Source organism: Macrobrachium rosenbergii, chromosome 22, assembly GCF_040412425.1.
Source record: "Macrobrachium rosenbergii isolate ZJJX-2024 chromosome 22, ASM4041242v1, whole genome shotgun sequence".
Taxonomy (NCBI): Eukaryota; Metazoa; Arthropoda; class Malacostraca; order Decapoda; family Palaemonidae; genus Macrobrachium; species Macrobrachium rosenbergii.
This window is the reverse complement of record NC_089762.1, coordinates 32111211-32128093: the sequence shown is the minus strand read 5'-3', so window position 1 is coordinate 32128093 and position 16883 is coordinate 32111211. Positions and strand designations below refer to the sequence as shown.

Below are 16883 nucleotides of genomic sequence, written 5' to 3'. Positions count from 1 at the left end.
TAGTAATGCCTACAGTGTGCTCCGTGAGGTGCACTGACGGCACTAACCCCTTACAGGCTTTAATTTTTGGATGGTTGGTCATACCAAGGACTGCCTTACAATAAATGGTGCATAAGTAAAAAAAATATTTAACAACAACAATACGTCCTTTAAATTTGAATACCCTAATGGAAGTGCTTTCCTACAGGTTACTTTTACATACTTTTCAATAGTAACTACTAACTGAATTCACTATAAAATAACAAATAGTGAAAATTCGCTAAGCAGCATAACCGATATAAATGCTTTCCTTACCTTAATTTCTGAATGGACATTTGCGTACAATATGGAAATGTTTCGTCTAGTTTTAATGACAATTCTTTTCCTGTCCTCCAGTCTTTGACCTCCTAAAATTATGTTAGATACTCTTTTATAAAGTTTAAATGACAGAGAGAGAGAGAGAGAGAGAGAGAGAGAGAGAGAGAGAGAGAGAGAGAGAGAGAGAGAGAGAGAGAGAGAAACGGAAAATTTTTAGTAACTGAAATAGCAAGTCTTCTCTTTTCAAAGCTACTGCCATAAAAGTACGTAACTGCTGCAATTATAAGGAAAGTATCCAGCTAAAAAGACAAGGAGGATTTAAAATGAAATCAAAAGTTAGTTTTGAACCCCTCCTCCCCCACCCCTCCCACCCTCTCTCTCTCTCTCTCTCTCTCTCTCTCTCTCTCTCTCTCTCTCTCTCTTTTGGGATCTTTAAATGGGGCAAAGAGCAACTTCGCAATTTCGACTTCATACAGACCATCGGTAATATTTAAGTAGCTAGACGGGGAAAAGTGTTAAAAGACGAACTGTGGTCGGTATAAAACGAAATGATTACAACAGATTTCAAATGCAAGTAAAAAGAAAAATATTTCCTCATAGAGATGTTTTATAATTCCAATTTTCATTATAACCTTTCGTTCAGTAGGTGTTGATTATCTTAGTAACTAACATACTTCTTAGTAAGCGTTGCGTGAATTTGATTTCAAAACTTTTTCCCCAAATTAATGTACCGAATTGGAATTATGATGACCCAGGATGATAGGATTGTAGATTTTATGGGGCTAGTGACGGTTGACAAGAATGAAGTATTCGGTATTAACGATGTTAAGAACAAAAAATAAAACTGCAATAGCAGCAGTGATAGCATCGGAATTCATATCACTTTAATCATTGTCAGTAGCTGTAGTTGTAATAGTAGTAATAAAGCTCAAACGTCGATTCCAGCCTAAATGAATGATGATTTAACAAGTCAGTAATCAGAATGACCAAGACACTCCAGAAAAAAAAAATAATGTAACAAATGCGCCGAAGTTTCTTCGGCGCAATCGAGTTTTCTGTACAGCCGCTACAGCGTATAATCAAGGCCACCGAAAATAGGTCTATCTTTTGGTGGTCTCGGTATAATGCTGTATGAGCCGCGGCCCATGAAACTTTAACCACGGCCCGGTGGTGACCTTTCTTATATCGATTGTCAGAAGCACGATTATGGCTCACTTTAACTTTAAACAAAATAAAAAAAAAATGCTAAGGCTAGAGGGCTGCAATTTGGGATGTTTGATGGTTGGAGGGCGGATGATCAACATACCAATTTGTAGCCCTCTAGCCTCAGAAGTTTTTAAGATCTGATGTCGGACAGAAAAAGTGCGGACTGACAGACAAAACCGGCACAATAGTTTTCTTTTACGGAAAACTGAAAAAGATGGAAAGCGAAATAATAAATATTGACGAAATATCTGGAGCAAATGAATACTGACTTAGAGTAAAATGACGTTGTTTTAGCAAGCCTCAAATACTGTTCCATATGCAAGCATGAGGCATTCTGTATCTCATTTATAAGTCCCACAATTTAGTAAAAAATAAAAATTAATTCATTATTCTTATTAGTAATGACAGCCGAAAAAACTATGCAAACTATATAATTAATTTAGGAGTTTTTAAGGAGCTACCCAGGACAAATTTTTTTTAATGTAATGACGCATAGGGCGTCTTGTTAGGTTTCATTTAAATTATGATCAATATCTTGTCAGATATGGGAAGCAGTTTACTTTTTTAGTGGACGATGTGGCGAACATTGACATAATATTCATGGCATCTCAAAAATCTTGCCAAATCATAATAATATTTCAAATTATCATATTTCACCTGACAGCAGGATGAGCTTAATTTATGTAACCATTGACCTCAGCTTTCGCTAGTTAAAAACAAGGGTTACGACAACAATTAAATACATTTTTATGCAGTCAGAAAACGTCCGTAATGAAAGAAATAATTAGCCAACTGGATCCGAAAGAGAACAATCTAATCTACTTTGCGTTTGGAACCCATAGTTTTTTTAAAAGATTCCCTCAACCCGGAACCCCCAATAAAAAAAAATCTTAGTTCAAGGTTCAAAGGAAAAAACAATTGTATATAGAAAGGGGCGTTGTGGAAAAAGGTTTCCTCTTTCAACAGAGCAAATTCTTGAAAACCGATAGGTTTGTGAACCACAGAAGAAGAGGGCTGGGTTATAAACCATGTCGTAGTGGAGTACCCTTGGACATCAGTTTTTTTTTGTTAAGGCACGGAACTGTACTATACACGCTTCTTTCTTGTCGAGTCCAAATAACGTTATTAACGGCTGAAAAATATATTCCGAAATAGCAACGATCTATTCCATTTTTGCTTCGCCTATCTCGAGCTCACACTTCAGCCTCCGCATTCGACAGTAGTAGTCTTGTAGCGCGGTTCCTCACTTCTTCCCAGAGAGAGAGAGATACTTATTGAATGGCTTCAAATAACGTCAAGGGTGTGAGAGATAAACAGAATAATGATTGCAAAGCTATTGTATGCTCTGATCTGATATTGTCAAGTAGTGACAAGTGAAGACTTTGGAGTTATGAGTAAGCAGAAAAGGAAGAAGAACCGGTAACCTCGCTGTTGATGGTAACAGCACAAATATGTTAATGGATGGCGTTAACTTAATGTAGGTTCGGCTCCGAGTAAAAAGATACGGTCTAATAATGGTAACATTATGTTGTGTGATAGTTCTGATGCAGAAAGTCAGCTTAAATTTGGCGCAGGGGACGATGGAAGGAAAGTTCTGTATTTCCCTAGTAGCCTTGACATGGATCATAATCTTAAGTAGCAGTGGACTGTGAGGGTACATAAGAACACCCAGAATTTGAAGTTCTGTTCAAGGCAGGTAAAAATATAGGGCTTACATTACTGTTACAGATGAGAAGGCTGATTTGAAAGGAAAGTTAACTGCGGTTATAGTCTTTGATTTTCCGGTTTGCACGGATGAAGAGGTACTGCTGGCTGACAACTTGACAAGTGGTTTGTTTGGATTAAGCGGCGAAAGGTTAAGCAAGGCGGAGAGGTTATTTCCAAGACACAGGTGATTGACATTATCAGAGATGAAATTCCCGAGCATGTGTTTGTCCCATGCATTGGTTATATGAGTTCCCGTGTATAATGAACCACTTATTTTATGCTTTAAGTGTAGCCAAGTGGGGTCACAGGGCATTTAAGTGTCAAAATAACCATAGATGTAGGTACTAAATTGAACTGAATATAGAATTTAGGGCAAAGGTCAAGCACTGGGACCAATGAGATCATTCAGCGCTGAAACGGAATTGATGGTAAAAGGTTTGAAAGGTGTAACAGGAGGATAACGTCGCAGTTGCACTATGAATCAATTGTTAGGCGAGGGTGGAAAGTAAGAAAGAAGAAAGAGAAAATTGAATGAGGCACTGTAAAAAGCACGGAAGGGGTTGCAGCTAGGGAACGAAGGCACGCTGCAAAGAACCTTAAGTAATGCCTACAGTGTACCGTATGAGGTGCACTGACGGCGCTCTACGGCCCGTGGGGAGTTAGTATGATGGAACATTCTCTGGACACTAAACAATCGAGTAAGACAGTCACTTCTACTATCAGCGAGGGAACTTCGGAGAAAGAGAGACTTAGACGAAGTGGCATACCAGAAATTAACGGCCAAACTGTTTGTTCTCATTTGGAGAAAAATGGTACAGTGGCAGCTCTGCGAATGGAAATAAATAATCTAAAAAAAAACTGGTTATATCTACGCAAGTTCAAATTAATCAACTATCTAAAAAACATGTTAACGAGAAGCATGTTGATCCTCGAAGTGACGTTGAGGACGTTATAACCACTTATTCTGTGCTTGAGAGTAACGTTGAAGCTGGAATGAGCTCAGCAAGTTAAAGTGTTCTAGCTGATGTTTTAGTCAATAATAATATTGTTCGAAATGTGTCTTTCTTGGATGCTGTACTGAAATATATGGAAGCACCTGATGACGCTCTTAAAAGATATTGTTTTGTTTGTTAGAGATTTTAGGGAAAATGCGAGTAATAATGGCACCACCTAAACTAAAATGTTTATCCTGGAATGTAAACAGTTTACAGAGAAGGTCTACTCGCATGTTTTATCCCAAGACATTGATGTAATAACTTTGCAAGAGGTAGGAATCAATAGCATAGGTTTTCATTTACCTGGATATCAAAGTTTTGAGTTACCTACAGACCCTCTCAGCAACACTAGGGGGTTAACTACGTTTAGTAAGAACATCATTCGCGCTAAATTACAAACAGCCGTTACGGTTAATGGTACAGAGGTTTTAAATATCAATGTTCACATGAAGGATCCGGTAATAATATATTAATAATGTCTATATTCATTCTAATATGTTGAATTAGAAAATTTACCTCCCACTGTATTTAGTGAGCCATGTTTATCATTGGGCGATCTGAATTCACGTCATGAAAATCTAGGTACTGCTGGAAGCCAAAATAGAAATAGGTGTTCTTTGAATAATATACTGAATTCCATGGATAATGTTCGGGTTTTGGTTAAGAACGGACCCATTCCTATAAGGGGTGGAAGACTTGATTATGCTTTGCTTTTCAATATTGCAGAATATGAAGCAGATGCAATTGTTGTGGGTGAATTACTTAATCATTTTGGAATCTGTGCAACCGTAAATATAGGGAAATTAGCTTTTAACTTCTCTAGGAAAAAATATATTTTAAGGACACACGAAAAGGTTAAACTGATGAATAAATTCATGAATGGTACAAGGATTATAAGAGAGGAGAAGGACATGGTAATAAAAAATTTATTTTTTCCATGACCACCTCAGTGTTATTGATGATACTCTGCATACGGGTAAAGAAATTTATAGAAGAACCTAATGATCATCAAAATAGGGAGACTGAGTCAAATAGCTGAAGGAACGTCAGAAACAAGAATAGTGGTGAGAGGGAATTATTGGGACGGTTATCTGAAAGATATTTCTGTAACAATATCTCTAAGTATGGAATGAGGTTAAAAAGGTAAGAGGAGTTAAACGAAAAAATGTTGCTTATCCGGACCCTCAGGGTAAGACTGATTAACTAATGAAAAAGTGGTCTGATACTTCTAGTTTTAACAGCCTTCCTGTAAACACTCAGGTATGTTTGAAGAACAGGTCTCCTAGAAGGCAGCGTTTGGTGGAAATGCAAACATGAATAAGAGAGGAGACTTTGCCCTTTACTAGAAATGAATAGTGTGTGCTATCAAGCGAGGAAATTCTGCTGCCCTAGGTATGGATGGAGTAACATACATAATTGATTGCAATGGATGATAGTCCGCTATTGGATTCAATTTGTCCTATGCAAATGGCAGGTTATCTATAAAATGGAGCAACTTTAATAATTCCCGTCCCTAAAAGTAATGGAAAGTATCGGCCTATATCTGACAGTGCTTTTGCAAATTAATGGAGAGACTTGTTTTAAATAGGTTACTTTACGTAGTTGGAGAAAAGCAATCTGATAATTTGTTTGGTTTTAGAAAAAATAATAGTACAACGGTTTGTGTTATTAAAGTAGGGCTTTTGTATACTATAAGGCTACCTTTGATAGGGCAAATGGTGAGGTAATCCTAGAAGAACTGGTAAATAAAGGAGTGAAAGGTTTATTGTTGAAGTGAATGCAAAGCTATCTAACTGGGAAGGAAGCCCAAGTGTGGTTCCAAGGTCATGAATTTAAGGAAACGTTATTGGAGCTGGGTACACCACAAGGTGGAGTATTAAGCCCTACTTCGTTTAATGTATTGAAGGACAAAATTGCAAGCCTCACATTGCCAAGAGGTACTGATATTGCAATTCATGTTGATTTTCTTATACAATGTGATTCGTATACTACTTTGTCATTAAAAACGGCGGAGCTGCAAAACTTGTGTCTGCATATTGGTTAGGTTATAAATAAAAATAAGAGCAAAATACAGACTTGTAGACAAAAAAGTTCATTTTTACTTAATGGGAAGGTATTAGGGATAGTTAGTTGACGGTTTAAGTATCTCGGAATGTAAGTTTTAAAAAGACCATGTTCGAGATAAACTACGTTAGAAATCTTTGTCTGGCGAGACTTAATCCATTACAAGTGCTTGCAAACAGGGTTAATGGGGCAGGTATTCCGGTTTTAATGATGGTTTATATTAGTAAAGTGGGCTCAGTTGTCGATTATGCAGAGCATGTATTGCGAAGTTATTCGGAGAAGGTACTGAAGAAATTAGGGGTTACCCAAAAAAAAGCCATGCGTGTCATATTGGTATATGCAATGAGTGCCAGGATAGAATTAATGAGAATGGAATTAAATTTGCCTAGTGTAGTTGACCGTATTCGAGAAATTGTCTCTATTATTGTTGTTTGAATAATACGAGGGGAAAGTATGGGAATGATAATTGCCTAGTTACCAGGGAGGTTTAATGCTCCAATTCGAGCTAACAACTATTCACGGAAATTGTACAGAATTAAGTTATGATGTGAAGTACTGTGCTCAGTTGCCAAAGGTAGGCCTGTCAAGCCACGGTTGTGTACAAAGGTAGAGACGTGTACAAAGAAACTGGATTACAAAACGATTGAGTGTCATCCTAATGTTAAAACGGGTGTTCGTAAGATTATGTAATTTAATTTACAGAGATGTAATGTTTCTCATATATATTGTGTTGGGTCTGTTAATGGACTGAAGGCTGGATGTGGAGGTCTTACGAAAATTTGGTGATAATGCATTTACTGATGAAATTATTTCTAAACGAATTCAGGATAATAGCCCTAAAACAACAGCCTAGTTACCTGCAATTCACGAAGGACTGAAAATTGTCGCAGGAAAAAATTGAGATGTGTATATTTTTGTAGATTCCCAGGGCGCTTCTCTTGCATCAAATTGTAAAGATCCTTCTAATGCTGATTTGGTATACATATGTAAGGCTTTGATTTGAGATAGAACGAAGTGGTTTTTGTTAAATTTTACTGGATACTTTCTCATATAGGTATATATTTAAATGAAGTTGCTGACAAGAAACAAAAAATGCAACATGTAAAACCTCTGTTGACATTGTTAATGAAAGTTTTCGTCAAACAGAGAGGGTTTATTAAGACACTGGAGAGCTGCGTGGGAGACTGATAATACGGAAAGGATTTTAGCAGGCGGCACATAGTATTAGGCATTATTTGTATGTCTCTGGAAATACCCATACTACATATGGCAAAACTTTCTAAAATGACATTTATAATGGGTTAAGGTTTAAGATGTAAGTATTCATGGGAATATGTTAATGGTAATTTCTCATGTAAATTATGTAACAAGCCAAATTATCATCCATTGTCATTATGTATTTATATTGTACTGAACTTTCAGAATTTAGGGATAGAAGTGTTGACACAGTTCCAGAGGAGGTGTTTTATTTGCTTAACAATAATATGGTTCCAAGAAATATGAAGTAGTTTGCCAATTTCTATTGGAACATGTAATTTTGGAAGGTGAATGATGTGTTAAAATATTTTGGAGGGTGTACCAGCGTGCTTATACACCCCATTTTATGTATATGTATGTCAATAAATCGTTTTAATTAAATTGAATTTCGTTCTTTACTGCTCTACTTGCAAGTAGTTTTAAGAATTTATTACTTTCATTCAACTCAAGTGCTAACTTTCATTAATATACCATTTACCGTCATAAACTACCATCCATTTACAGTCAAAAATACTACTCGTGAACATAAAATTATTCCTGTTAATGTATTCGTCATCATCCATAACAAGCAATCGATACATTTAAAACTAATATAGCGAACGTTGTCACCATGAACTCTTAATAAAAGCATTCTTTTAGCCAAATATTAGAAACTTGTCCTTGTGGACAACTTCCAATGGAAAAAAAAATCAACAGAAATAGACCTATTGCTATTTCATTATATCTTGAGAATTTTACTTGATTATACAATGGAAAAATAAAAATCAACAAAGGGGTCTATTGCTATTTTATTATAACACCTTGAGAATTTTACTTTAAAATTATAAAAGCTTACTTTCGATACATATCTAAATCTTGGCAAAAGAAACCACTGATAAAAGCATATGAAGTGTGTGCTACCAAAACAACTTTGTCCCTGTCGACTTAACTTGCAATGAAAAAGATAAACTTTGCAATGAAAAAACAAACTATCCCAACAGAAAGTTATCTATTGCTATTTCATTATAATATCTTGAGAATTTTACTTTAAAATTATTAAGGCATACTTTCGATACATACCTAAATCTTAAAACATACTGATAAAAGGATTTGAAGTGTGTGCTAACAAAAAGCGCCAAAGTCAAAAAGGAAGTGGGTACTGAACAAATGCAAACAAGACTGCTGGACTGCTAAAAGTTCCTGGAAAAATACAACCACAAAACCAAGCGTGCCGAAAATAAATGCAAACAAGGTAAGAGGCCGCTGGTGCGGACACAAGTCAAGCGGCCAGAGATGCTAAGCAAACGACCATTCAAATCTGTACTTCAACGCTGCAGGAATACAACCGCAACTTTATATATTATAAAAATAGGTTTGTTTACTGTATCAGTACTATAACTAAATAGGTTCTTTGCTAAGCAAAGGACCATTATAATTTCCTTTTATGCTTCTTTAACGTCGCTGGTATATTATAAGAATAGGTTTGTTTACTGTATTATCACCACAGCTAAGCACAGGTTTGCTTATATTCGTGTTTTGGGTAAATATATAGGTCTGTTCAATGTATGATTGTGCAAATCTATCATGTAAAACTAATATTAACTAAATTGGCAATTACATTAATTCAATCTATATTTTACGTTAACACAATCTTTAACAATGTAAATTTCACGTTATATGTAAAAAGCAAAAGCATATTAAGTGGCATTTTATAAAATCCAAACATTTTATGAACTTAGGTTAATATACTTATTACATCCTCATAAAAATTTGACAAATTAAAATAATTTTAACTTAGGATAAAGCTGCAAAAAGAAAATAGAAGTAATGGTTAACTTACCTGTTAAATCTTTAGAACAAAAAAGTATGGATTCATAAATCAATTTAAAATGTAAGATAATTTTTAAAATTTAGCTAAAATCTGAAACATACCATGAAATATTACTATAAAAATTGCTATTTTTTCAATACAAATCGAAAATCATGGCACATAAAACCACTCGTAAAGCAACTGATCACTCCCAAGCAAGCAAGTGCAAGTTATGTAGTGGGCCAAGGTTACAGAACAACTGTAAACAAGTCAAGTGCTCGATGTACTTCAACGAATACAAGTACCACCATGGAATAAATTGGAAAACGACATTTGGGCCACAGGTCAAGCGCTGGGACCTGCAAGGCCATTCATCGCTGAAAATAATGCTGAAACAATTGGGAAGTAAGCTGGAATAAAGTACAACCCTGTGGCCAATTGTGCCGAAAAACTGCAAACAATTCAAGTGACCGGAGATATAAGCGTAAATTTCTGTAGCCAAACCTACTTAGCTAAAGACCAGTGAAATATGGTATTACCTCGTTAACGTTACTGGCATAAAGCCGGGTAACTTTGTATTAGAAAAGTTTTGTTTATTGTATTACAGTAGTACCACAGCTAAGCACAGGTTTGCAAAATGTTGTAGTGCTTTGGGTAAATATAGGCCTGCTCATTGTATGATTATCCAGATTTATCTGTTAATTATTGAAATCAAACAAAATAAGTTAATTCTACTTATGTAAAATTATGTAAAATTTACTAATATTTGGCAAAATAATTGCTTAATTCAATCTCACATACGTAACTAGAAGCTTTAATTCAATTGTGTTGTACACTGCCACAATCTTTAAAAATGCAGATGTTAAAATGTTAGAATCAAAACGATCCAGTTAAGTTGCATTTCATAAAAAATCAAGCAAGTCTAATAAAGTCACGGTAATTTTTACGTCCTCCAAACTTTTGAAAGTTAAATAATGAAAATATATGTAATACAGTTACATCTATGAATATTTAGTCAAAAAGTCGTAACTATAAAATTAAAATTTATCTTTAAAAATTTACAGTACCTAAAATTTGAACTAAATTTCATACGGTTAACAAGTTACGCTAATAGTTGTACAAACAAAAGCAATACTATTTCAAAATTAAATATGTTTAACATATCAAAATGGACAGTTACGTTAATGGGCAGTTACGTTACTTCTAACAAACTTAAACAAAATATTTAAGTCAAGTTACGTTAACTTTAGTAAATAAAAAATGTCTGGTCTTATGAACTCGTACCTGAAAGGGAACTTAGAATTAGTAAAAACCCCCCATGAACCTGCTCTGTAGGTCATAAGACCTACAGAACAGGGCATGGGAGGGGCCTCCACCCCTACAGGGGTACCGCCCCTGTAGGGGTGGAGGTAAAAAAAATTGAAGTTTGGTTGAAACAATCACTGTGAAAACTCACATTCAATTGTTACACCAAACTTCTGATTATCAAACCATACCTGGAGAGAGTGGTATCCCTTTCTTCACAAAAACATTTTGAGAAAAGCCATCTTGGTTTGGGAATATTAACTATATCTCATTTCTCTCAGGAGTTGTGAAGTCCCTCATGATTTCTTAATGTAGGGTTGAATTCAAGAACATCTGGAAATGGCAATGAATATTAAATTAGGTATTCAGAATTATTCTGCTTTCACTGATAAAGTTCAATTTTGAGGAAGTATAAATCACATTTTTTGATAAGGGCAAGAGCTGACACATTACTCAAAACTCAGCCATTATCAAACATCAAAGCACACAAGATAGACCACTAACCTTCACGGTACTAAAAGTTAGTCTTTAAAACTTTAAATCTGTTTCGCATAACACAAACATACAGCGCTGTACTGAAGAAAGGTTCTTAAGTTGTATTATTCACATCCTGAAAAAGTTTTTATTTGTAGTATGTTAACAGTGATAAAAGTATATAAAAAAAATACTGGCAGAATCCATTAACGCCCGTTGCTTGATGACATTGCCTACGCCTCAAAGTGTCAAGTTAAATGCAATATTTCCTGTTAAACACTAGTTATATCAAGATACCTTTACCACAAGGTAGTCTGGTTTGTTTAAGCTACATTAAACTGCATTCTTCGAGAGCTGTTATGAATTAAAACAAAAACTGACCTTATCATCAAATGACTTGAAATTTGGCAAATCTCAATCAACACTAACATAGCAGGAACAGCTTGGAATCAGCACATACACTCAAAAATTATATATAAATTTAAACTGCAAAGTCTAAAGACAAAATAACACAAACAAAACTTACCCCTTGTTCAGTACGGTGATTTCCCATACCTTCGCGTAGACCTTCATCGGGACCGTCGTACCACGGGCTACACAACCCTAGGCTTCCACCCACCTGAAGAAACACTTCCACGCGACTAATTTCCAATAGCGGCGAAGTCCGTAACAACGCCAGTATGTTCGTTTAAACAAGGGTACGAGACCTTTCACCGACGGCACCACCAAGGAATATATAGTCAGGACCTGTTTCTGTACAGCGGGAACGTTTTCTATTACTTTTGTTTGAGGGTAACTGAAAAGAATTATTGTTGTTCCCGCGCTGACTATTTGATTTTGGAATCTGTTCATTCCCAGTTCTTTGTTGGAATTAGTTTCTGTTTATTTTCCAAAACGATGGACAAAAGCCTTCAGTTTCAACAAATAGATGGTCACGATAGGAGAAGTATATTTTATGTGTTTTACTTCTCGATGTATAAAGTATTACTACTGCATTGTTTATTGTTACTAACATTTTTTTTCAATATTTGCTGAAATAATATCTTTTAATGGTTTTCTTGGGAATTTGAATAACATGACCCTAAAAAAACCTCCCTAAGAAGCTCTAAATGTTCCTCTGAAGGTGATCTTCAATCCAAATTAAGAGAGAGAGAAAGGGGGGAGGGGGAGGAAGGTGGAAAGGGAGACAGAGAAAAAGTTAACAGTAAAAAAATGTGATGATCTTCAAATGCATGAATTTAAAGATTGCTGAGTAAGGTCTGTTTTGACTCTGGTAAAGAGGCTATTGTGTCCGAGACAGTTTTGTCTGTATATGAACTGACTTCTATTATGGAAGTTTTCCACACATGACTTTCACACTTGGTTCAGCTATGAGAGAATAATCGTGATAGCAACTATTATCTTTTCTCTAGAGCCACCCTTGTTATTTTATACTTATTTTTCCCTGCCTAAACTAACAATCTTTAATTACCCGTCCAGCTTTCCTGCCCTGGTCTTTCTATGAATTTTACAGTTTCCTTTATTGCCTTTCCCTTTATATAAAACAGAAAAGTTATTTACTTTATCTGTCCCTCCCGATTCCTTCCATTATCGATAAAGAGGATCCTGGTCAGCCGCTGACAACATATCAGAGGAACTTACATTAAAACCGATTAATTCGTAAAACCCTTTAATAAGTCAGATTTTAAAAGGCATTCCTGCATCATTCAGCTCTACCTTTTATTTGCCATTTATATTCAAAACCCTTCACTCCATCTACAGGAGACTGGATTCTATTCAGACATCACTCACTCATTTGCATCGTTTATTCAAAATCCATTTGCTCATTAAGCTTTCTCTCTGCATTCAATTTTTGACTCCGTAAACCTTCCCATCCAAATTCACCTCCCTAACTTCCCATCAGCTCTCCCCTTTCCTCTCTGTCATATTTACTCCTTTGTTTTTCCTCTTGTATACTCCAGTGCAAACGCTGGTAAAGGATTCACGACGCTCAGGTGCTTTTTGACTTAAAAGTAGAAAATTAGATTAATCCGCTTACCTCAGGAAATGAGAGGCGTAATTCGCTTTCTTTAAGGCTTATTCTTGGTGAGTAACAAAGGCGTTTACCAAGAACAGAGTGAAGATGAAATTCATTTGACTAGAGTATTGTCTTTGAACTTAGTTCCCAAAATAGTGTAAGAAAGAACGAGGGTGGGGAGGTATTAACACACTTTACAACACCCAAGGTTTGTAGGTGAGATGGATACCTTCTTCTTTAGTAAGAAAGTGAAACCTCTGGCTGTGATGTCAGTTATTTCCTCGAATATTCAAGTAAATTTTACGCTCCAGCAAGAACATTTATGGATAGATAAGTATGTAAGAGGTACTTGAAAGTTACGAAAAAAAAAAAAAAAAAATATATATATATATATATATATATATATATATATATATATATATATGTGTGTGTGTGTGTGTGTGTATATATATATATATATATATATATATATATATATATATATATATATATATATATATATATATATGTGTGTGTGTGTGTGTGTGTGTGTGTGTGTGTATGTTACAAATACACCTTTATAAGGATCAAAACTACAAAAAGCAAAGACAATATTTTTTATAAACCATTAAGACATTTCTCGACTGAAGTAGTATTCGATGTTATCTTTACCATGATGTGTTCTAGAAAACTGACGCATTCATTTGTATTAATCCTTCAAATACAAAAATAAGCGTGGTAATTGTAGTTCTAACCTAACCTCAACCATTAATAATTTTAATCAGTATATACTACAGCTGTGTAACAAAGTAGAGACGCTGAGATTTCCTCTGATACTGTGTTTTGAGCTAGGTGAAATATCTGTTCATATAAACTGCCCACAATCAGGTCATTCCTTTTCTTGCTCATAAACCATCCTTATCGTAGGAATTTTACCCACAGTTTCGCTTTTTCCACGCTCGTCCACGTCTAACAACATAATTTGTCCAAATACTACTTTCTATTCCCAGAGCCAACATCGGTACAAAACCTATTTAATCAAAAACAAGTAAAGCTTCCGTAGACGGCATGGAATATTTATTGCAAGCTGAGTTGCTCCAAATGTGGAAGAAAACTTTTGATACCTGATGATTCTTAATAAATGGGTTATAACTTAAAATAATTCTTTCAAGATTAAGACAATTGAGGTTAATGAGTTAAGCAAACAAAAATCCGAGAGAGAGAGAGAGAGAGAGAGAGAGAGAGAGAGAGAGAGAGAGAGAGAGAGAGAGAGAGAGAGAGAGGATAATGAAAAGGAAACAATAGGAGTTACTCAACCTTGTGAACATCAAAGAATGGTACGGCATCTCTTTTAAAAGCCCAATTTGTACTTGATTGCCTCTTCCACTCCGATAACATTAAAGAACCGTTCGAGTTAGAAAATGTCCGACCAACCTCAGCACTTTGTCAGTTGTTAATGTTATTTGACGAATGGAAATGCCTTTGCTCACTGCAAGCAGGAAAATGCTAAAAATATTTCCAGAGTCAGGTTCGTCCCCATATGAGAATTTCGAAGGGGCTCCTCGATAGCAAGACAGATCTAATAGATAAAACTTAATGGAATTGACAACGTCGCGAGGAGATACTCTTTGGGGAGCGTTATTGTTAGGCGAGGTAAGAAAAAATGACTCTAACTTTGTAGTTCTGGGAATTGGAACGCGGTTCCTACTCTCGAGTCAACAAGATTGCTTTCTCTCTCTCTCTCTCTCTCTCTCTCTCTCTCTCTCTCTCTCTCTCTCTCTCTCTCTGACTTGAAAGGATAAGAAACGTAGGCATAGGAAAATAAATTAATACATGCATATATGAGAACGGGGTGTTTTCTTTCTATTTATTGATAAAAAATATTAATATTATTCTTCACTTACATTTTCATCATTGCTCAATGAAAAAAAAATTTTACATAAGTGAAGATGTTTTTAATCTGTCATAAAGTCGAGATATCAACTTATATCTCAATTGTTTTGCCGTTTAATGCTATAAAAAGCTGGCGTCCTGTGATTCCTTAAATTTTTCGAGCCCACGGGACGACTAGAAGAAGAACTTATCAACTAAAAATTCCCCTTCGGTAACATTTATGGAAATAAATTATTTCCGATGGTCAAAAGAAATGGAGACATTGGATATAAAAAGGACGTTTGTAGAGTAAAATGCTTATTTTATGCATCAGGGGGATGTGATAAAAAGTCATTTGTATATGTATGTATGTATGTATGTATACACATATGTATAGGGATTTATATATTTATATATATATATATATATATATATATATATATATATATATATATATCCAAATGGATATTTTTATATGAAATAAAGGAAACTTTGTAAAAGCTTAAAAAATCAGAATAATCACCACATTAATATTTAAGCAGTAGAAAACATTCCGACCATAAAAACAGCCTCCCCATTCTGCTCCATTCACATACATCAGCAGAATGTTTATTCCTATTACGCCAAACAAAGGACGAACCAACATAAAGGGAAACGAAAAGCAAGCACCTATATTTCATGATTTTACATCTACGCTTTAATGCTATAAAGGAGAGTTGGTTCAAGATTTCCTTTGATTACTTAAATTTTTCCTACCTCGGTGGAGCAAATGACCTAGAAGAAGAAATATATTAATAAATCTTCAAAAATGGCGATACTTCTATCTTTTGAAAGAAACGTGTTTGCAAGTTTCGGGAATGGGGTCAAAAGGAAATGAACGCAGACATGACTGAAATAATGAAAATAAACAGAGATACCAGACGTTTCACGGGAATACCTCGGAGAGTAAATATATCTTATTTTCTTGCTGTAAAAAAAGGGGGAAAGAAGTTTTCTATTTAATGTAAAGTTATGTCCAAAACAAATAGTTTTGAGGTTCAGTTTAAATGTATTTTTCTTGAGAAACATTATTTATCTCCTTATAAGCAGAGGGATTTACACTGAGGTTTGCTTATTTTGTCGTGCCTTTGTCTTTAATTCACAAAAAAAGATTTATTGGAAACTTTTTTTTCAGTAAATGTTAATTTCTCCAAATGGACCTATTTTTTTTTACTATGAAAAAAAGGAAACTTTCGTAAAAGAAATAGAGAATAAATTTGTTAATCAATAATATCCACGATAATGGTGCCTTGGCCTTTTTTTTTTTTAAACTCACCGGAGGTAACAAGGCTAAGCATTCCGACCATAAAAAGTCCGATCTCCTCCCAAATGACATTCTTATTTCTCCCAAAATGTTTCGCTCTCTGTCATTCATGAGAGCCACCTTTAGGCAAATTATTTTGTTAAGGATCTTCGCAAAAGTATTTTGGCTAATTCTCTGCCAAACAAAAGGACGAACCAACATAAAGGGAAACGAAAAGCAAGCGAAACCAATAGTATAGCACCCTTCGTGGTTCAACCATCGTAAAAGTGAACTCACTGTGTATAAAAATTAAAAAAAAAATAAACAGCAATTATTTTTAGGTCTAGTACTGACCACGGTTACCTGGGCTTACAACAATTCAAAAGTAAATAAACACGAAAAATGGGTTCCCCAAATCCCATGTCTGTAACTGTCAAAGGTTGAACCTTGGAACTAGCTGATTAGCAAAACAAAGCTAAGTCGAGCCAGAATCGTAATCCTATTGAACTGTAGGGTAAAGTCAGATGAGAAAACGAGTACTGTTAGTCTTTCCTGCCACCACCAGTGAAGATGATTGCTTCAAACTTATGAAGTTACCTTGTTCTCACCTACCAGCCATGTCCCACTGCGAAGTTGGAG

The 16883-nt window shown here is 35.2% G+C and overlaps 1 long non-coding RNA gene across 1 annotated transcript; it reads right to left on the bottom strand.

Moving 5' to 3' along the window:
• Positions 1-3865: 3865 nt before the first annotated feature.
• LOC136850716 (uncharacterized) lies at positions 3866-11748 on the bottom strand. Its single transcript, XR_010856706.1, has 3 exons — positions 11621-11748; positions 11125-11230; positions 3866-10953 (listed from the first exon to the last, which is right to left on the bottom strand). It is a non-coding gene; the product is annotated as an uncharacterized lncRNA (long non-coding RNA).
• Positions 11749-16883: the final 5135 nt, after the last annotated feature.